This window comes from Nelumbo nucifera, chromosome 2 (genome assembly GCF_055504915.1).
Source record: "Nelumbo nucifera cultivar China Antique chromosome 2, China Antique-T2T, whole genome shotgun sequence".
In the NCBI taxonomy this organism is placed as follows: Eukaryota; Viridiplantae; Streptophyta; class Magnoliopsida; order Proteales; family Nelumbonaceae; genus Nelumbo; species Nelumbo nucifera.
This window is the reverse complement of record NC_142650.1, coordinates 109,635,714-109,657,743: the sequence shown is the minus strand read 5'-3', so window position 1 is coordinate 109,657,743 and position 22,030 is coordinate 109,635,714. Positions and strand designations below refer to the sequence as shown.

The 22,030-nt window shown below is 43.6% G+C and overlaps 1 protein-coding gene and 1 pseudogene across 4 annotated transcripts in view; one reads left to right on the top strand and one right to left on the bottom strand.

Moving 5' to 3' along the window:
* LOC104613024 (putative disease resistance protein RGA3) overlaps window positions 1-22,030 on the bottom strand; it is a 97,896-nt gene that overhangs the window by 26,973 nt on the left and 48,893 nt on the right. The gene's annotated exons all lie outside the window — the stretch shown is intronic.
* On the top strand, window positions 9,771-13,945 carry LOC148802782 (uncharacterized; annotated as a pseudogene).

The following is a 22,030-nucleotide window of genomic DNA, read 5'->3' as shown; positions in this document are numbered from 1 at the left end:
GATGGGGATGGGGATGGGGGTTTTATCCTTCTTCGTCTTCTTCTTCAGAATTAACTCCAATGGCTTGGCATCAATCAAAGATAATTCCACTCTTTCACGTGCCGGCCAACCCCAAGAAATACTTTCCAATTTAGGACAAATAAAAATCTGACATTCATTGGGAAGGTGAGGGAACAGTGATAATGAGTTATGTGGCTCTTCCTCTTCTTCTTCTTTTACTACCACTACTTCCTGATCACCGTCTAATATTTCCATTACTACTGACCAATTCTCCAATTTAAGCAATTTCCAGAGGTAGAGATGCTTTAAGGATGGGAAGAATCCATCTCCTTTCCTCAATTTACTTGTAATGCTCTTGAGGGATATGAATTTAGATAGCCATAGAGCCTCAAGGGAAGGGAGTGGACCTGAGAACTCTAGAGACACTAGATCCGATATGGAAACCTGGTCGAGAAAGCTGCATCTAGTAAGAGTTCCCCAAAATTCATTGACAGTGGCAACAAAAGTTCAGGCTGTAATGGCCTGAACACTTTCCCTATCCCCTGGTTTGTTCTTTCCTCCCCACAATCGCCACTAAAATTAAAATTTTAAGTTTTTTGTCAATTTTTTAAATAAATAGCTTTGGCCCGATGCACGGCCCGACCCACAAGCCAGCCCAGGCTGTAATGGCCCGCGGGCCAGCACGACAAAGCCCACTTTACACCGTAAAAGGCAACGCCCATAGTAAAAGTTCAGAACCTGTGAATGAGGAATACGATGGCTAGAGATTGGATGAATGGGTTTCTTGAGATTGGATGGGTCTCCTCTGTTTGCCGTGTTTTCTGAGGAGGTTGCTAGCTGGGCCGAACTACTGGTTGCTCAGCTCGGAGCCCGAGCGGCTACTCACTATAAGGTGGTAAGTTTTCAGACTTTCTTTGATCTATCTTGTACTTGGATTTTTATATGTTGATGCTTGTTTTCTTCTCTTGGTAGGTGAATTCCACCATCCACGCCTTGGATTATCAGTTCGAGGTGAACTTTAAGCAAGCCCTCGCAGCCGAGGAGTCTTCCCGCAAGGCCCACACCGAGCTGAAATTAGCCCGCAATGAAAATAACCAGCTGAAAAAGGACGTGCGGGCTAAGAAGGTGCTGATCACATTGCTGATGTCAGAAAAGAAGGAGCTCGAAGAGCGTAAGGTGGCTTTGAAGAGGGAGCTCACGGAGCGGGAGGCAACACTGAAGAGGGAGGTGAAGAACCTCGAGGCTCACGTGAAGGAGCGAACTGAAATACTTCTTCAGGCAATGGAAGAGGCCAAGGTCAAGGTCGTTGAGGAGTACAAGTCTTCGGTGGAGTACCGGAAGGAGATGGTCGAGGTGGGGACGGCGAGCTACCGCCAAGGATTTAAACTTAGCAGGTGGCTGACCCGATGTGATTTCCCCCAGCTCGACCTCAGTGTCATAACTACTTCGAGGGTCACAAAGGAAATGGCCGTTGAAGCTGCCCAAGATCTGGACTCCAAAGCAAAAAGCGAGGATGACTTGTCCGATGATGATGAGGTGACCAATGCTGGCAAGAGCCGCATGGAGACAGATCCTCCTACTGAAGCCTCCAACAAGGGTGAGGCTCCGAGCTCGATTCATAGTGAAACTTTCTCTTTTCTCTTCTTCTTGTTTTGTACTCAAAACTTTACATTAATGAAATATAAGTATTTTGTCTATCTCGGTACAAAAACTTTTCTAAGTGTAAATAACTCCCGAACTGGTGAACTATACCAAAAATAGGAGTAAATTTTATTTAAGTGTTGGTTACCCCAAACTGTAAAGCTAATGAGCTAGACTAATAGCACATGGGGTACTCACTTAGGTGTCGATTATCCCTTAGTGTCGAGCCATCAGGCCTAACTTCAAGTGGGATCAACCTGTTGTTATATGCCGAGGTGGGTTAGACATAGTAGGGTTTGTACCCGAACTGTCTATGCCTCAAACATGAGAACTGGTTTGCCTATGCCAAAGAGGCAACTAGGACTTGTCTGCCTATGCCGAAGAGGCGGCTAGGACTTGTCTGCCCATGCCAAAGAGGCGACTGGGTCTTATCATAGTGCCAAGGTCTTATGTTAGCTCGGCATCATAGCCCTTGGGCTTCTGGGAGTGACTTGCAGTCCTCTCTCCAATTCGATGATCACAAGTAATATCTTCTTAGGTTGTCGATGTTCCACGCTCGAGATACTTGCTTCCCTTCTAGAGTCTCAAGCTCGTACGTACCTTCCCCGAATACCTGTCTTACTCGGTATGGACCTTCTCAATTTGGTTCGAACTTACCAACGCTGGGCTTAGGTACCATAACCGTCGAAGAAGTAGGTTGTCGATGCAGAAGTATCGCTTTTTGACCCGGGTGTTAAAGTATCGAGCTACTCTTTGTTGGTATGCTATAGCTTGGATGTATGCCAGGTCTCGTACCTCTTCCACCAAGTCTAGGTTGGTACGGAGCTCGTCATCATTCGTCTCTTCATCTTAGGCCTCCAAGCATAGTGTAGGTACCTCAATTTCTGCTAGGATTACCGCTTCAGTGTCGTAAGTGAGGTTAAAAGGAGTCTTACTTGTGACAGTCTTGACAGTAGTCCGGTAGGCCCATAGTACACTGGGCATTTTGTCAATCCACAACCCTTTGACTCGAGCTAAGCGAGCTTTCAGTCTGTGAAGTATGGCTCCGTTGGTGACTTCCGCTTGTCCGTTTGCCTAGGGGTGTGCCACCGAGGTGAACTTTGCTAAATTCCCATTTTGGCACACCCAATTCTGAAACTTAATATCTTCGAATTGCTTCCCGTTATCAGAGATGTGTATGCAAGGTAGCCCGTAGCGACATACTATATTCTTCCAAAAGTAATTTTGTATGTTGCGGACTGTGGTTGTTGCTAGAGGTTCAACTTCCACCCACTTCATAAAATAGTCTACTTCTACAACCAAAAACTTCCTCTGTCCTGTCGTTGGCAGGAATGGACCAAGTATGTCGATTCCCCACTATGCGAAGGGCCATGGGTTGGTTAGGTATTTCAGGTTGGGAGCAGGTCGGTGGTGGATTGGTGTGCCTCTGACACTTATCGCACTTCTTGACGAGCTTGAGTGCATCTGCCTTCATCGTGGTCCAGTAGTAGCCTTGCCATAACGCCTTTTGTGCGAGAGCCCTGTCCCCCAAGTGTCTGCTGCACAAGCCTTCATGGGTGTCACGGAGTACGTACTCGACCTCTAAGGGTCGCAAGCAGCACAAGTAGGGGAGCATGAAGGACCTTCTATACAGTTGTCCATCTATAATGATGTACTTAGCCGGCTAGCGCTCACCCTCCAGGCCGCATTGCGTTTTGCACGGAGGGTCCAGTGGAGTAGGTAACTCATGAGTGGGTTGATCCAGCTCGGTTCTGCTTATGCTACAGGAGTGACCTCTCTTGCCCCCTCGAGAATGCAAGGCTGAGGTAAGTCCTCTATATACACAGTCCGCATGGTGTTACTACTTGTGCTTGCTAATCGGGACAAGGCGTCGGCCTCAGTGTTCTCAGACCTTAGGATTTTTCTAATGAAGTAGGAAATGAAGTCGCGCAAGATCTCCCTAACTTTGGCAAAGTAAGCAGCCATGGTGGGGTAGCGGGCTTCATACTCACCGCTGACTTGGTTGACTACGAGCTGAGAGTCACAGCATACGATGAGGTGCTTTGCCTTCATTTCCTTTGCTAGGGTGAGCCCGAAGACCAATGCTTCGTACTCTGCTTCGTTGTTTGATGCCACGAACCTAAACCGGAGTGTGTATTCCAGCTTCACCTCACTTGGGCCGTATAGAATTATTCCTACACCACTTCCCTATTGGTTGGACGAGTCATCAATGTGGAGAATCCAAGGCTCCTCGTCCCAAGTTGGACCGGTTCTGACTGTCGCACTAGTTTAAGCTTCTACAGTGTGCTCGAGCTTGGTCAGCTCTGGAGTTGCGGTACTGAATGTACATTTTGCCACAAAATCGGCCAAGGCTTGGGCTTTGATTACCGTCCAAGGTTCATACTAGATGTCATACTCACATAGCTCAATAGCCTACTTTGTCAATCTGCCAGACACCTTGGGATTGAACAGAATCTATCTCAGAGGCTTGTTGGTGAGGACGACATTGGTATGGGCTTGGAAGTATGGATGAAGCTTGCGAGCTGCTATGATTAGCGTGTACGCTAGTTTCTCAATCTTCGGGTACCTAGTTTTTGTGTCCTGCAAAACTTTGCTAACGTAGTAGATGGGTCGTTGGACTCGATCTACCTCTTTGATTAGTACCGTGCCGACAAAATTTGGAAACACTTTGCAAATCATCTAGCAAAAAAAATTGAATACTAGGTCTTCACGACCATCTCATCAACATAGCATTTGACTTTATTGCTGATTAACGGCTCAAAAATTTTATTTACAAGGCGTTGAAAAGTTTCCCTGGCATTTTTTAGTCCAAAGGGCATGACCTTGTAGCAATACAACCCGAGCTCAGTGATAAAGGCAATTTTTTCTTCATCAGCGGGGTCTATCCTAATTTGGTTGTAACCGAAATAGGCGTTGAGGAAGCACAACAACTCATGCCCTGGATGTCGCGTCCACTAGGTGGTCGATCTTGTGCAGCGGAAAGCAGTCTTTCGGGCAGGCTCTATTTAGGTCGGTGTAATCGATGTACATGTGCCACTTGCCATTGGCCTTTTCTACCAAAACTGGGTTAGCTACCCAGCTCGGGTAATTGACTTCCTTGATGAAGTTTGCCGCTAAGAGCTTCCCGACCTCTTCATTGACTATCCTCTAGCTTTCTGGGGTGAGGTTGCACTTTCTCTATCTAACTGGCCAGCTGAGAACGAAGTGGCTCATCGGTCGAAACACCGATCTGGAGAGTCTTGGCTAGGTCATTAGTTGAGACTAAGATGTGGACCGTCTCCTCTGTTGGGGCAGCTCGCTCGTCGGCATACTCTGTTGGTTGCTCGAGCTCGATGTCAGCCGCTAGCTTTGCTTTCCCCTTGAGGGCGGCTATGTAGCACTTGCGAGATTCGAGTTGGTCACCTCGCACAACTCCTACTGCATAGTCAATTGGGAACTTCATTGCCGGGTAGTAGGTGGATACTACTGCATGTAAGACGTGTGTAATGGGTCGACCTACTATGGCATTATAAGGAGAAGGAGTTGCAACCACTAGAAACGTATGCTCGAACCTTGCGATATTCGACAACATGTTGGCCTCTACGGGTATTGAGACTCGCCCGAGAGGTCTAACCTCCTCGCCGCTAAAGCTTACCAGGGGAGTGTCTGTCGGCTTTAAGTCGCTTTTTTGGAGCTGTAGCTTGTTGAAGGTATCCTTGAACAATATGTCTGCCGAGCTACCCGAGTTCACCAGGATGCACTTGACTACGAAGTAGTTGAGCCTCAGTTTTATCACCAAAGCATCGTCGTGAGTATACTAGATCCCACGTGCATCATCCTCCGTGAAGTAAATTGGTTCTTTAAGTCGGGGTCTCTTTGGCGGGTTCTCCTCTTCGTTTTCTAGTTCGTGAATTGAGGTTCGTCCAGCTGCCGAAGTACACCCTGCGATGATGGACTCACCAATAATCATATTGATCACCCTGTTGATTGGTCTTTCCTCGGGCAACTGTCGTAGTGACTACTCGTTGCCGATCTCGGGGGCATTCTTTCTCTGGTCCCCGTGCCGGTCTGCATGTCGATCTTCCTGGCTTCTTTCTTTTCGATGTACAAAATTTTTTAAGTACCCGCGGCGGATGAGATCCTCAATCTCATTGCGGAGGTTTCTGCAATTCTCCATGCTATGCCCGTGTTCTCTATGGAAATGGCAGTAGACATTCCGGTTTCTTGTTGCAGGATCTCCCCTCAACATAGGAGGCCACTTGACAAAGGAGGAGTCCTTGATAGCCATTAGGATTTCTCCTCACATAACATTGAGAGGTGTGTAGTTTGTCCTTTCAATAGGTGGGGCCCTGGAGTGTCGACCTAACTTGCGAGATCATGATGGAGATCGACTTCTAGATTTGTTTCTTCCCCTGCTCGGGGACTTGCTCTTTTTTCTTTTGCGCTCATCACTACCTATGTTATCACTATCTCTTTTTCTTTTTTCTACCGGGTTGTCAGCCTTTGGGTTCATTTCCTCTTTGGTTCTGATGAACTGGTCAGCTAGCTTGTGGAATTCAGTAATGTCTTTTGGTTTATTGGCCACCACATGCCATTTAAACTCTCTGAGAGTTATTCTTTTCTTTGCTGCTGTGAGTCTTACCGCTAGGTCTAAGTGGGGGATTTGCAGGCAGGTGTCGTTGAAGTACTTGATGTACTTCCTAATCGACTCTCTTTCTCTCTAAACCACATTGAGGAGGCTCTCCTGCGACCTCGGGCACTTCTTTCTGGTGATGAAGTGTGAGGTAAACAAATTTGCGAACTGCGCCCAGCTCTTGATCGATCCCGATGCGATGTTCCAGTACTAGGTCCGAACTACCCCCTTAAAAGTGGTGAAAAAAGCCACACACATACAAGACTCTTCAGCCCCAACTAGGTGCATCTAGGACTGGAAGGAGCCAACATGATCATTAGGATTAAAAGACCCATCATACTTGTCCAAGGGAGGCATCTTGAAGTCTTTGGGCATCGGGGTCGCCAAGAGCTCGGGAGACATGGAAGACGACCCAGAAAGTAGGGGAGGAGTGTCCTTTGTAGCTACCGAGCTTGCCTCCACCTTACCTTTAACTTGTCCTTCTTGTTTGTTCGGTCTCGCTGGCTAGCTGCTCTGAGCTGAAGTACGGCGTGCCTTGCGATGCCTCCGTTGCTGCCTCTTTATCGGCTCAGCATTGGTGCTGCTGATTTCGGTATGCTCCGGTATTGTTCCACTACGAGGTAGCTCTTGGTTCCTTGTGGGATTATGGGGCTGGCTATCACGGACAGAGAGGCCTTACCTTGAGTTCGCGCCCCAAACCCCAAACTGGTTACCTGCAAGCAACCCACCTTCTTGCTACGAACGCCGAGAAAGATTGATCCTGTTAGGCTGACTATCCTCGGGCCTATTTCCTAGGTTCCCTTGTGAAGCAGGTGGTGTGATTTGCGTCTCTCCTCCCGTGGGTAGACCTGTTTATGGGCCGGGCCAGGCCGGGCTCGGGCTGGGCTTTCACTTGTCATTAAGGGAAATATGCTAGGCCCGAGCCCAAGCCCGGCCCAACCAATGGGCCTATAACTTGGGCCCGAGCCTGGCCCTGATAAAAAGCCCGAAGCACGAGCCCGAGCCTGTAGCCCGACCTAATAAAAAGAAAAAACAATTTTCCCTATTCAAATTAAAATTAAAAATTCAAATAGTTTTATTTCCTATTTAAATGAACAATGGGCCTACAAGATGGTTTTTTTCCCCTTTCTTTTATATTTTAAAACACAGTTTTACATTCTTAAATCAAAAAATTTAATAAAATGGACATAATCACATTACTCACTTTAAGTCTAATATTAGGTCGGGACGGGCTATTTTGACAAAACCCGAGCCCGGCTCGAATTTACTACAGGTCGGGCTTTTTGGCCCGAATTTAAGCCCCTGGGCCTATAACAACGTTCAAACCCATCCGGGGGCCGAGTTGGCCCATTGGGCCACCCGACCCATGAACAGGTCTACCTGTGGGGTAAGACCTGACTCCTAGGAGGAACTGGGACTTGGGAAGTCTCTTCGCTTCGGTGGGGAGATCAAATGATGTCCTGGTTCACGCTAGGTCGATTCTGATTCTGTTGGGCCCCTAGGTGCCAAGGAGGAACCGGCTGCTGGCTCTGCGTAGTGGGGGGAACTGCTGCTAGTACTGCTGGTAGAATAGGTACTGCTGCTACTGCTGGAATTGCTGAACCTGCTGCATTTGGAACTGGATGGCCTGCACACACTACATCAGGTCGTCAAACTACGACTGTCCAACTCCGGGGGAAACCACAGAAGGGTCAAAAAAGGTTGCGCCTACCACTAGGGGAAGTGGGGCATTCACCTGTGTGGTGTTTGGTGGCATGGTCAGCATTGGAACCCCAACCGCAGTAAGTGGGATGGTGAACTGGCCGATGCACACTGAAGGGAGTTGGGGCTGTCCCCCGGAGACGTTCATCTTGCTGCTTTGTCCAGTGTGACAAGAAGATGCCATTGATTCAGAAGAAGGTTGATGACTATAAAGAAGATGACTTTTTGATCGATTTCCCACAGACGATGCCAATTGATGTAGCGCGATCTGACTACTCCCTACTGGAGGATGATCTGGCTTTCAGTCGAGAAGCTAGCTAGGTGAATCTGCAAGACAATGGATCAGAGAACCCAGGGTGGTTAACCCGGCGAGGTCGCTCTGATGCTAAGTCAGTAAACTATGATGCGAGCTGAAAAGCTTTGAGAGCTAGAGAACTAGAGAGTAAAAAAATCACACGTACCTTGTTTCATTGGGGTTGGTGCCTTTATATAGTTGAGCCCTCGCAGGTTTTGCGGATCGGTTCTATGATCTTCGCCCTGATGGGATCTGTTCCCACTTTAATTGGGGAGTAACGTTATCAATTAATAAAGATTATCAATTCCGCCCAATCCGAGTGGGGAGAAGATTAAGCATGCCGTTACGCGGCATGATCTCGTAAAGTTTAGAGTCTGTTGGATAGACTTCCGGGATCGTTACATGGTGGTCTGGATGAATTACGGAGGAGAAAACCCACTCCGTCGTACGTGAATCCAATGTTATCAGACGAGACCAAGACAAAAGGAACATTGTAGAGCTTTTATTGAACCCCAACTTCTTTAACTTGGGTGGTGATGGTGTTCATCCAACTGAGAATGTGGCCATCATTCCCATAGTTGGCGGAACACTTCCACCCAAGAATGTACGTGGGTGTGCGTGTCCGATGACTTCGATGTGACAAAGCTTACAGAAAATATTATAATGTGTGCCAACGCCAAAATAGATTATTCCAACAAAAAGATGGAGCAATTGCAGGCTATCCTTGGAAAAGAAGTGGATGGGAAGAGATATTTACTGGTGTTGGACGATGTGTGGAATAGAGACCAAAAGAAGTGGGATGGTCTTAAAGAATTGTTGATGGGTGGATCCGTGGGGAGTAAAATCTTAGTGACAACCCGTAATGAAAAGGTGGCGACAATCATGGGCACAGTTGAAGCATATCATTTGAAGGGGTTAAGTGATGATGAATGTTGGGAGTTGTTCAAGAAACGGGCATTTAAGGCAGGACAGGAGCAAAGGCATCAAAACCATGTCAAGATTAGAAAGAAGATTGTCAAGAAGTGCGGAGGATTACCACCGGCAGAGAGAACACTGGGAAGTAGCTTAGGTGAATCGAAGCACTTAAGGTACCTTGACCTCTCTGGTAACGATAGAATTAAGACACTCCCTACATCAATTACTAAGCTCCAAAATTTGCAGACCATGAAACTTATAGATTGTGGTGGTATTGAAGAATTGCCAGCAAATATTGGAAATATGAAGAGCCTAAGACATGTTGACCTCTCTGGGAGCAGGCGCATCGAACTCTTATTTTGATTTTCTTTTCATTTTTAGGTCACTACCCTCATCGGAAGAGAGATCTGAACTCCAAATCCATCTATTTTCCTTTTCATAAGAGTTACGTATGATATTTCTTTGTCCTATGGGTTTTCTTGAATCTTCCTTCATTTTCCTATTGAATCTTTAATCTATTCGCTTTATTAAATCTTCCTTCATTTATGGTTCCTTGGGATGTTATGTTATTATGGATTTTCTTAGGGAATAAGTGCATAGAAAAAAATGCAGAGAGGTAGAGGTGATTTCTTCAATTTTGGCGATCCTCTTGCTGAATTTGGTGGTTTTGGTGGCTTTGGTAGCCACAGGAGTCTAATCTCTAGCCTTTTGGGGGCAAGGGACCCTTTTGATGATCCTTTCTTCACTAGTCCATTCCAAAGCATGTTTGAATCTAGTATGATGGGACCAAACATGTTTGGGTAAAGTTCAAGGTTTTTTGGATACTCAGATATGCATCCACCTCGATTCCTGGAGCATCAAGCTGCACAATCTAGTAAACCAAAGGGGCCGATTATCAAAGAGATAACATCTGAAGATGAGGCCAAAGAAGAACAAGGAGCCAAAGCCAAAGAGAAGACTGAAAACCCTAGGAAGCAATCTTGGTCAAAGGAACCATATGTTGAGGATCCAGATGATGAATCTCAAGGTTAAGTCTTTGCTGTAATTACAAACTAAAACTATATGTATACTCTTGTAGTTGCTATTATATTCATACTCTTGTAGTTGCTATTATATTCATATTCTTGTAATACTGTTGAAGTAGAGATTCATTGTGTTTTATCTTTCAAAGAGGAAGAGCAAGCATGTTTAGTACAGATAGAGCACATCCCCAGGCTCGTAATTATAGCTTTCAGAGTTCCACTATTACTAATGGAGGTGCCAATGGGGCATATTATACTTTGTCTACAACTAGAAGGACTGGCAGTGATGGAGTATGTACATCTATTCGGTTGACAGTTTCGGTGATATGGGACTCCTTAAACTAAAGCCTCTCTTTTGCTGGTCAGGTGACTGTAGACGACAACAAAGAAGCTGATACAACTACTGGTCGAGCCACACACAGGGTTTGGAGGGGACTTCATGATAAGGTATAATTGGAGGTTCTCTAACTCAACATCTTGATTTGTTTGCTCGCCGTTGGTTGGACCACTGGAGTTCTCATTATGTCTAGGAGGCCTATAAATTGGAAGTTAAGTAATACTGCATGGATGCAAACATAGGAATCAGAATCTGATGCATGTTGCATTGTGACGTGGCAATGCAGTGGACCAAGTGCATGGAGCCATTTTTGAAGCCAAACAAAGACTTGCACAAGAGGCAAACAAAGTCAAGATGTGTAGGATAGTAGGATCGATAAAGCTAGGAGGTTGACACATGTACACTTGTTCATGTAAGTCATCAGAAGAAAAGCATTGGAGATATCTAGTTGATGAGAGGGCCAACCATGGGCCACAGCCAATGATAAAACCAAATAAACAATAGTGGGCTTAATGACCAGGCTAAAGGTTTCGTGATAATCTAAACCAGCCCATTGGTGAAAGCCTTTAGCTACAAGACGGGCCTTGCGCTTTTCAGTTGACCCACCAGCTCGTTTCTTAATCTTAACCTCAAAAACCCATTTGCAACCGATGGCATTATAACTTATAAGAAGGATCCGGTGCAATCCAGACCCCGGTACCATTCTTAAGCAATGTATTATATTCCTCTGCCATAGCCATGTGTCATTCTAAAGATTTAGCTGCTGTTGAAAAACATAAAGGTTCTGGAGGTTCAGGTGAGAGAAGAGTGAGGGGGTATTTGGTTTCTGTACCAAGGTGGTTGAATATCCGAGCTCAATCTATTGCGGACTAGGCATGTCAGGCTGAGTTGTCATCTTAGTCAAGTCGTGTCCACATGTCCCCTTTTTACTAGGTCGGGCCAAATCGCCCTCAATTGCTCTCCACTCCCTGAGCCTAGGGTCCCAACCCGATGTGGGGAGTTCATAACGAGTCCAGGTGGATTTGGCCCGAGGTCTAGGCGGCTTGTCGGGCGAATCATTGGTCAAACCTGTTCGGCCACTCGGCTCCAGGTCGCGTCTAGTCTACGCGCGGATATCACGCGATCTATAAACTCCGCGGACGTCAAAACACGCGTTAAACCGATTTCAACATCGGGGCTTGTGCAGTCGATTTTCCTAGGAGCCGTTGGATCACTTTAATCTCGATCGTTGATTCTCGAACACAACAGCTATAAAGAGGGGGCCTGAGACTCATTTGCTTCACCACAAATTCACTAGCCTTCGGTCTGAGGTTGCGCTCAGGTTCCTTAGCTCGGTGTCTCTTCAGTCCTGTGTCTTCCTGAGGTCATCTTCCTTCAGTTTGGATTCTCTTTGGTGAGTCTTCCCTACTCTCCTTTTCGATTCAGTGTCTTTTCCATGTCTAGCTTTAGTTTTGATAGTCTTTTAGATGGGAGCAGTGGATCCGCTAGGGCCGAGGTAGGTACCTCGGCTCAGGTTGTAGATCGCCATACCGAAGAAGCTACTTTGGGTCAAGATGCGGTCCGCGATCCTCATGAGGTGGAATCACCCCGGGAGGCACGAGGGGCCTCAGGTGGTCTGGCTTCCACCTCGCATTGAGGTTGGCAGCCGAACAACTTTGGCCCGTCGACAATGACGGCGGACAGACTCCTATCCCTGGTAACCCGGTATAGGCTTTCGAACGACCTAGTCTATAGGATCCCTCTAGGTAACATTCCTTGCGAACACAGTCTCGACAAGATCATGATCTTCAAGGAATAACTCATAGCTGGTCTTCGTCTTCCACTTCACCCCTTAATAGTCGATGTCATAAAGCTTTTTAACATTACCATTGACCAGCTGCACCCAAACTCCATTCGTAATGTAGTAGTAACCATCTCTCTTTTCCATGACTATAACCTTCCTCTTGACCTTGATATCTTCTCTTCCATTCTCTCTATAAAGAAGAACTATTCCTATGTTCTGCTCAAACACAGGCGAACTTACTACCTGTCCCCTTGTCCGAGCTATAAACTCTTGCACGAGCTCCCAAACAAGGTCCCGGCCTAGAAAAGGCATTAATTTGTGGTTCGCAACACTGAGGGGTGGCCTTTCCCGACCCATATGAGGGCGGCCATCCAAGATCTCAGTGTCAGGCTGAACCTAAAGAGAAGGGAAGCACTCCGATCTTGGGCAGAGCTCAGTTTGAAGTTCGAGGACTATGTGACCATGGATAAGCTCATGCAAGCCGGTCTAAGTCCTAGTAGGTTGCCACTTGTTGTGTTGTCTTTGTTTTATTTCGGTGTTGTTTCTGATAGTTTGCTTTTATTGCAGTAACCATGAAAATCCCTGCGACGAACTCTTCGGCAGCATGAAGAAGGGGAAGAAGAAGCGAGCTGCCAAAAGAACTCGCATTGAGTCTCTACTGGCTGCCGATCCAGAGCCCGAGAAGTCAACGTCTGCAGAGCAACCTCTTGTGATTGACTTGGTTGAGGAGGAATCCGGGAAGCTCTCCCCGCCCCGCGCGCCCGATGAGGCAATGTCTTCAGAGCCCGCCCCTGCAGTTGCCACTTCTTCAGGCAGCGAAGACGCAGCTTGGAGCATTTTGACTCTGAAATACAACCTACTCAAGAACAAAAGCGCAGTGTACACCGAGGAGGTTGCTGGTTGGGCCGAACTACCGGTTGCTCAGCTCAGAGTACGAGCGGCTACCCACTACATGGTGGTAAGTTTTTGACTTGTCTATTTCGATCTTGTACTTGGTTTTTCATGTACTAACGCTTGTTCTCTTCTCTTGGCATGTGAACTCCGCTATCCACACCTTGACTTACTAGTCCAAGGTGCATCTGAAGCGGGCTCTTGCAGTTGAGGAATCTTCTCGCGAGGCTCACGCCGAGCTTAATTTAGCCCACAATGAAGTAAACCAGTTGAAGAAGGATGCACGGGTTAAAAGGAGCTGATTACACTACTGATGTCCGAGAAGGAGGAGCTCGCGGAGTAGAAGAAAGCATTGAAGAGGGAGGTGGAGAACCTCAAGGCCCCCGTAAAGGAGCGGACTGAGATACTTCTTCATGCAGTGGAGGAGACCAAGGTCAAGGCCATTGAGGAATACAAGGCCTCAGAGGAGTACCTGAGGGAAATGATCGAGGTGGGGACAGAAAGCTACCACAAAGGCTTCAAGCTTAGTAGGTGTCTGACCTGAGGTGAATTCCCTCAGCTTGACCTTAGTGCCATTACTACTTTGAGGGTCATAGAGGAAATGGCTGCCAAAGCTGCTGAAGATTCGGACTCTGAAGCAGAAAGCGACAATGACCTGCTCAATGACGTCGAGGAGACCGGTGCTGATGAGTGTATGGACCCTCCTGCTGAAGCCTCGGACAAGGGCGAAGAGCACCAAGATGAATAGAGGCCTCTTTATCTCCTATATTGTATACCTGGGCCTCCAAGATCGGTCTATAGTGAATTTCTTCTTTTTTTTTACTCAAAATTTTATATCAATGAAATACACATTTTGACTTATCTTTGTTCAAAAATGTTCTAAGTGTAAATAATTCCCGAACTGGCAAACTAACCAAGTAGGAGTCGAAATGTGTAGGTTACCCCGAACTGTCGAGCTAACAAGCTGGACTACAAGTAGGGGTAACCGAAATAAAATTTTTCCAAGTGTAGGTTACCTCAAACTACTGAGCTACTGAGCTAGACTACAAGTAGGGGTAACTTCGCATATTGTACACCAAGGTGAGCGAACATTGGAGGGTATATATCCGACCTATCTACACACAGGCTACTCGCTTAGATGTCGATTGTACCTTAGAGCTATTGGGTCCAACTTGTTATTATATGCCGAACTGGGCTAGACGTCGTAGGGTTTATACCCGAACTATCTATGCCTTAGGCATGAGGGCTGGTTTGCCTATGCCGAAGAGGCGACTAGGACTTGTCTACCTATGCTGAAGAGGCAACTAGGACTTGTCTGCCCATGCCAAAGAGACGACTGGGACTTATTTGCCAATGCCGAAGAGGCGAGTGGGACTTGTGTAGACCAAGGCTAATAATACAACTTTATTTAGAAAAGGCATATGGTAGAGATTAGACTAGTACTACTTAAGAAACATTCTAAAGTGTGTTTTGTATAAAAAGGGGGGAAAAGAACAAGCGCACTAGCAAAACTAGGGGGGAGCCCATTGATTGCATTCAAATGCATGGGGGAGAGATGTTTTCCATCCACTTCTTAGCCAATATTAGTCAAGTAATACGTAATAAGTTGGTTTGCTTTCGTGTAAATGTGTTTGACATGTATGTTATTATTTTCTTCCTATTGTAGGTACATAGTGGTCACTAAGACTACCAGAGTACAGAAGGTGTCAAACAAACATTACACGAACGCCTATCCATAACCCATCGCACATTTACGATAAGTTCATCACAGATCTGCGATTGTGATGAACTCATAATCAAAACAAGTTACGATGAACTTTGGCAAGCACGAATCCGCAATAAACCTTAGACATACATAAACTTGCGATAATGCTTAGATACGCATGAATCTACGATGATCTATAAAGACATGCATGGATTCGAGATGAACTTTGGACACGTGCAGAGTTGCCTTGAACCTGACACCGTTAAAAAACTGTGGAATCACAGCAGATCGGGAATAAATGTCGGTTACACGTGTGCTTTTAAATTATGCATATGAGTCTATCTGAAGGGATAGGATTCTCTAATAATGATCTGCTAATATTCAAATAAAAGGAAATATCTCCCTCCCTAATAGAAAAGATCCTCTTTCTTAATAGGAAACTCTTGCTTGATAACCTTAACTTTCTCTCTATAAAAGGAGGAGAGAAATTCTTCCCCATAGACAACATAATATAACCTTGACCTAGGATTTCTGAGAGAGAAACAACTCCCTTCTCTCCTCTCTTCCCCACATCCTCTCTCTATCCCGCCACCACCTCTAGACCTTCGAAGACTAACCAACCTTTTCCTTGCCATGGTGCTTAAATTAGAATCTCTGGTTACCATCTCCGATCTCTGAGAATTTCATTGGGTGAGAGCTAAGGATGGTGGTTGAAGGAAAGGATTTGCAGAGATTTACAAAGACCTTGTTCCAACCTCCTATTTTTCATTGTAATCAAGACGACAAGCTAGTGTGGTCTCCTATCACCACTTCCCACGACCGACTCCAGTCATGACAAGGCATCTGTCTACCTTCCTCTTCCTTGGGCATCATTAGACAATGATCACAGGATTGTAGCCATCATACCCCAACTCAACAAGTAGGAGCCTCCAACCTCATGCGGTAACCATTATTGAGAACTCTAGAGACACCAAATCCGATATGGAAACTTGGACTAGTAGGAGTTCCCCAAAATTCATTGACAGCGGCAACAAAAGTTTACGATAGTGGGAGTCTTCCTGAACACTTTTCCCATCCCCTGGTTTGTTCTTTCCTCACCACCACTACCACTACTAGATTCGTCTCTTTGGTCCCATCTGAATACAGAGCACCGTCTCACTACTAGAACCCTTCCCACCCTCATTGCAATCTCTCTCTCTATCTTTTTCTCCCTTTATTTTTCTTCTTCTTCTTCTTCTTCGATCATTCCTTTACTTGAGCCTGCCTCAACAAATGGAGAGGCATAGCTTTGTCGTCACGGAAGGGAACATTAGAAGTCCAATACTGATGCCTAGTTTCTTGCTAAATGACTTCCACCTTTTTCTTGTCTGTACGATTACCATGCACCCTTTGTCTATTTTCTTGTCTTCATTTATTTTTAATCATAAATCTACTTCTCTATTTTTCTATGTTTTGATTTTTGTCTCAGGAAGCTGCTAGATTGTCTGGTGATTGTTTTTTATGTACATTTTTTCTCTTCTTTCGAGAATCACTGTTATGGCGTACCTGTCTTGCCTTCTGTGGTATTTGTAGCTAAATTGAATTGCCGGTATCTTCAATCCACTTCTTTGTTTTTCTTCATTTTTAAGTCTACCTCTAGCAGTTGTTGGATCACTTTGTGATCGACATTCTGATCCGAGTATCACTGCCATGTTTTCTTTTTATCTTCAATCTCTTGAATTTAGATACGTCACAGTGCTTTAAGGGGGGAGGGGGGCCTTTTCCCTGCCTACGAATCTTGTCGCCTCTTTTTTCTTCTTTCACGTATATTGGTGTTGCCAAAGCCTATCCCTATCATGCTTTTGTTTGGATTCGAGATATCACATTCTTGCAGCATCATTCTCATTTGAAAACAATTTGAGGTCAACCCAATCCAATGCCTTCCCAAGTCATAGTTGATATAGGTGGAACCCTCCCGAATTCGGTGGTATCTTAATCAGATCTGTTGTTTTTCTTTTTGTATATATTGTTTATTTTGTTTGTGGGATTCTTTGTTCTTGGCCGATGCCGTTGGAGCGATTTCCAGTTCATCATGAGTAGACACAGTGCTTCAAATCGAGGAGTTAAGAAGGTAGTCTTGAATTTTCAAAGGGGACGAAAATCATCTTTCACTCCAAAGGTACACACATGCGATAGTCATGAATTTCCATCCAATTCCAATTCATTCATGTTTTCTTCAACTCCAAAGGTACACACATTCGACACTCTAAACTCGCATGGATATATTTTCATGTTCTCAGTGCAACTTTGCTATCGATAGGCCTTTCAATTTTACCTTACTACAAAAAAAAGAGTATATCATTAAGTTTAATTTCATGTTCCTGAGATGTAGATCGGCCTATGGAGCAATCAAATGCATTTCTTGGCATGTTTCTTGATTGTGTTGAATGAAAATTGGGAATGACTTTTTGTTCATTTCCCATAAACGACACCAATCTGATGTTGTCTAATTCGAGGTATCCCAAACCAAGATCACAGTCAAATAATCCTACCAACTAACCAAGCTGAGGTGGAAGGACAAAGCTGCGCACCAAGGGCTGAAACAAGAATATGGTCAGAGGCCCGAGGAGTTGTTCCCCAAGTAGGTACTCCAACACTCAAGTTAGTCAACGACAGTGGGTGGTCGGGCAACGTGCTGGTCCGAGCAAAAGCATAAAAACATTATGGATGCTGAAGAGTCAAAAGTCCCTTACCTTGGGTGGGGATTATCTATTTATAATTGAGGATCCGTGTCCTATTCGGATGAGGCTTCTAGGGTTGTTGGGATGATGTCATCCACCGAGGTCTTCAGGATATGTCTTGATCCCTACTGGAGCCGTCCTCCTTATCCGTTTGGGGTTCTCCTTCCTTGGTCGCGTTTATCCACCTTATGTGGTGCCGATGTGGCTGAAAGTGACAAGGCAGCCATGGAAGGGACACACAACACCCAAGGCCAGTTCAACCATAAACCAAACAATTTCTTTTTTCCAAAAGTAAATGACTTCATTCATATGTCAATATCATTACTGGAAGACTTTATGCTGCCTCATGATCAACTAAGTGATTATACTTACATGGCATAGTATACTAGATTGTGGGTAGTACAATTTGACATTGTACTAACATGATTTACTAAAATAACATAAAAAACGCTCATAAGGCTTTTGACCTTCTCTTGTATATATGGCGTTCATGCTCCACTCGATAGTCCAGTTAATGTCTATGGTATTTACAATGCCTTTTGAGTCAGAAAAGCCAAAAAGTGACTAGATATTTTCAATGCCTTTTAATTCTTCTACTTGCTGCAAACAAAGTAACATTTGGTCTTGTTAGGATGATAAAACCTGTTGCTGCTTTGTTTGTTTCGACCCGTCCACATATAATAGATATTTAGTTATAATCTTTGTGCTTGGTTATTGCTTTGCTTTTTTCACTAGTTAGGTCTCTTGTGGTATTTTATACATAATAGTTTTTTCTCTAGTTAGTTATAATCTTCTATTTGTTGTAAACTATATAATAGTTTTTTATCTCTTTTGACAGGTTGGGTTGTAATTTTTAATATTGGATTCTTAGCAGGTGGGTCAACCCAATAACAAAATTTTAAATGCTTTGGGCAGGTTGGGTCATGGGTGTCAACGAATATTCATCAATTAAGGATTCTATTTTTTCATCATTTGTTTATATCTTGGAGAGAAATCTTGACAAATTTTCTTCCTTTACGAATAGTAAGTCTCCTCCTCTACAAGTCTGAAATTTGAGGGCAACAAGTCTCCTCCTCCTCTACAACTTTCATATATAAGGTCGATAAGTCTCCTTCTCTACATATTTGAGATATGAGGGCGAAAAGCCTCTTCCTCTACTAATCTCTCTCTTTGGACAAGGACCCTAATCTAATGGCAGATAAAGGTGTAAAACGGGTCATGGGCCCACATAAAGTGCGGGTCTTGCCTTGCTGACACACGTGCCATCCCAGGCTATGGCCCCCTAGGGATAACTTGGGGGGTTGATCCGATAGGTCCCACGGCCTAGGCCTATGTCGTGTCGTGGGCAGGGCTGGCCCATGGGCCGAGCCTTGGGCCAGGTTGGGTCGTGCATCAGACTAAAGCTATTTATTTAAAAATTTGACAAAAAAGTTCAAATTTTAATTTTATATGAATTTCGATGTATAAAATTTCTTATATATAGAATAATTAAATAAATTAGTATAATAAAATTAAAAAAATATTTATTTTAATATATTATATACTATATGTTATTATATAATTATAATTTATATAATGTTATATAAATATAATGTATATAATATAAAAATAATATATATGGGTTATGTTAGGCCGTGCTGGGATGGGTTATGGGTTGGGTTGTGTTGGCATGAGGGTCGTTGGCGGCGGCCTGCTCGGTCATAACATGTCAGCTTAGCCCGTGGACCTAAAATCCCAAGCCCAACACGACCCACACGATTGTGCTAGGCCTGCAATGGCCTACGGACCGTCATGTCGGGCCTGTCCAAATTCGTGTCAGGCCATGCCAAGTCATGGCTGACATGACCCATTTTACACCTCTAATGGTAGTAGTATTAGTTCGAAAGAAGATCGATTGTTAGAGGATGAGAAACCATCATTTGAGTTAGGGTTTTTTCTTGGATTAGCTCCGTTCAACTTTTTTTTTTTTTTGGTGGGGGGGTGGGGAAGAGGATCATTAGAATCTGGAATCAATAGTATTAAGTTGTGTGTGCAATGGGGCTACAACTATTGTTTGCTAGATATCTAAACGACAAGTATCCTTATATGAGCTGAGAGGCATTTGCCCGACACCGGTTTTTCTGCAAATTATTGTAATTTTTCTGGTAGCTATTTATATTGTCTATAATTTCTATTATATTTCTTCACTCTCTATGTTTTCCTATGATTTTCATATCATTCTCAACTTTTTGTTCTTTTTATTTTTTCAATTTCTAGCTTTTCTTTTTTTTTTTTTGTAAGTTATGTTATTTTTCTTCATTCTATAAGTTTTTGTATAATTTTTATTATATAGTTATGCAATTTCAGTTTTTTTTGTAATTTTTGTTTTTTCAATTTTTATGTAATTTATATTAATTTTATGCATTTTTGTGTTTTTGCTTAATTTCTATTTTATTTTTTGCAATTTTTATTATTTTTGTGTAATTTTCATTATTTTATCTAAATGAGTTGGGTTGGATTTAGGTTGATTTGGGTTGAACCCAACCCATTTAATTCTATCTAATTGGGTCATTAATGGGTTGGCGGGTTAGATGGGTTGGGTTAACACTCAACCCAAACCGAACCCAACCCAACCCGCCCAATTGCCTCCTCTATGTGTCTTCAAAGTAAATGCGCAACTATTTCGCCAACCCTTGCATGGTGGCATGAGATGAAGAGATGCTACCATGACTCCATTCCTGTGTCACTGAATAAGCAATTTTTTTCCTATTTTTGGTAGGAAGCAGGTTAGTTTATCCTTCCTTTCAACACCATCCACCAAGACTTCCGCATGAATATTTTAAATCTCAATGGCGTTTAGGCCCTCCAGATGATGTTTTAGTTTACCCTTTGTCGAGAGGACAGTGCATGGTTGATTTTCAATGAAGAACTTGTAGCCCGAACTGAAAGTGTAAGTGCCTTTCTTGTTTTTTTAGTAGTAAAGTGTCCTTAGAAAGGTGAGTGGAAAATAATGTTTGGGAAATATGAGGAATTCAATCTTCTTGGAAGATCATATTGAGTCTGTGTTGATCCCAAACACCCTAGTTGTTATTGAGCTCTTCCACATGACAGAAAGGCAGCAAGTTCAGGGATTTAGATTTTATTTTTGGAATGCTATCTAGTATGTTGGGAACCCAAAGATCAACTACTTTTGCCTTACATCTTTCTTTTATTTGCTATATTATGTTCCACTTTATTTGGTTTGATATATATTTCTACAATTCTTTTCCAGCATTTCGAGTATGAGGACTTGTTCCTTGATGAGAACAAGGAGGTATCCTTCACATATTTTTGCTTAATCACTTTTGACCATAGAGAGTCTGAGAAAGAAAATAATCTCCATGCTTGTCTGGCGAATAGTGCTTTGTTAAGTTCATGCATACTACAAAAACACAATCCACCTTCTTTTTATGGTCTACAGAACACATCCTAGGATATAGTAGTTCTTCCTTTTGTGATAAAAGTTTTGCTCTCCTAGATGTCAATCTATTTTCAATTTTTTGGATAGCTTCCAGTTGTTTTAACTTTTTTGGTTTTCCAAAATTTTAGTTTGGCTCCTAAATACTTTTCCACTGATGGTATTTGTTTAAATCCTAACATTCATAAGAGTATTCTTTTCTTCCTTCTATCAACTCCCTGACTAATTGGGCTTCCAATTTTATTTATCATTTGTTTTGATATCCTTTCAAAATGCTGTATGATCTCCTTTACTTTGTGCAATTTCTTTTCATTTTTAAATTTGGGTTGTGAGTTGGACCAAGGCTACATCTTTAATTCCAACTATGACTCCTGGGCCAAGGTTAGATGTGAAGATATTAGACCATAATTGTGTGAGTTATGGTAAAGGTAAGCAGTAGCTTATAGGAGATTCCTTTCCAAAAAAGCACATTCTATTTATCCTTCTCAAGTTTAGAAAGAATCAAGGTGCCATGTTTGATAAGGTCTCTGATTGGTTGTATTGGAGAGATTTGGGATTAAATTAGGGATGGGCAATGGGCTACCTCTTGTTGTTTAGCCTCATGAATAAAAAAGTTTAAAAGGAATTACTTTCAAAAAAATAGAAAAATGTTTTTAAAGAATTCATGTCTTGCATTACTAATGTAAAGATTGCATTGCAATTAACTATGATCATAAAGGAAAGGAAACCTTAAAGCTATGTTTGGTTTAAAGGAAAAAGTAGGGAAAGGAAAGGAAAGTTAGGGAAACCTTCACAAATCGTGTATAGGTTTCCCTACCTTTCCTTTATTTTCCCTACTTTTTCCTTCAAACCAAACATAGCCTGAAAGGATTACTTTACTATTTATTCAAGTTCTGGTTGGGTCTAAATGCTCGTCTAAGGTGTAGAATTCGCTATCACTGAAAAATGAACTTAGAATGTAGGTCTTAGAGT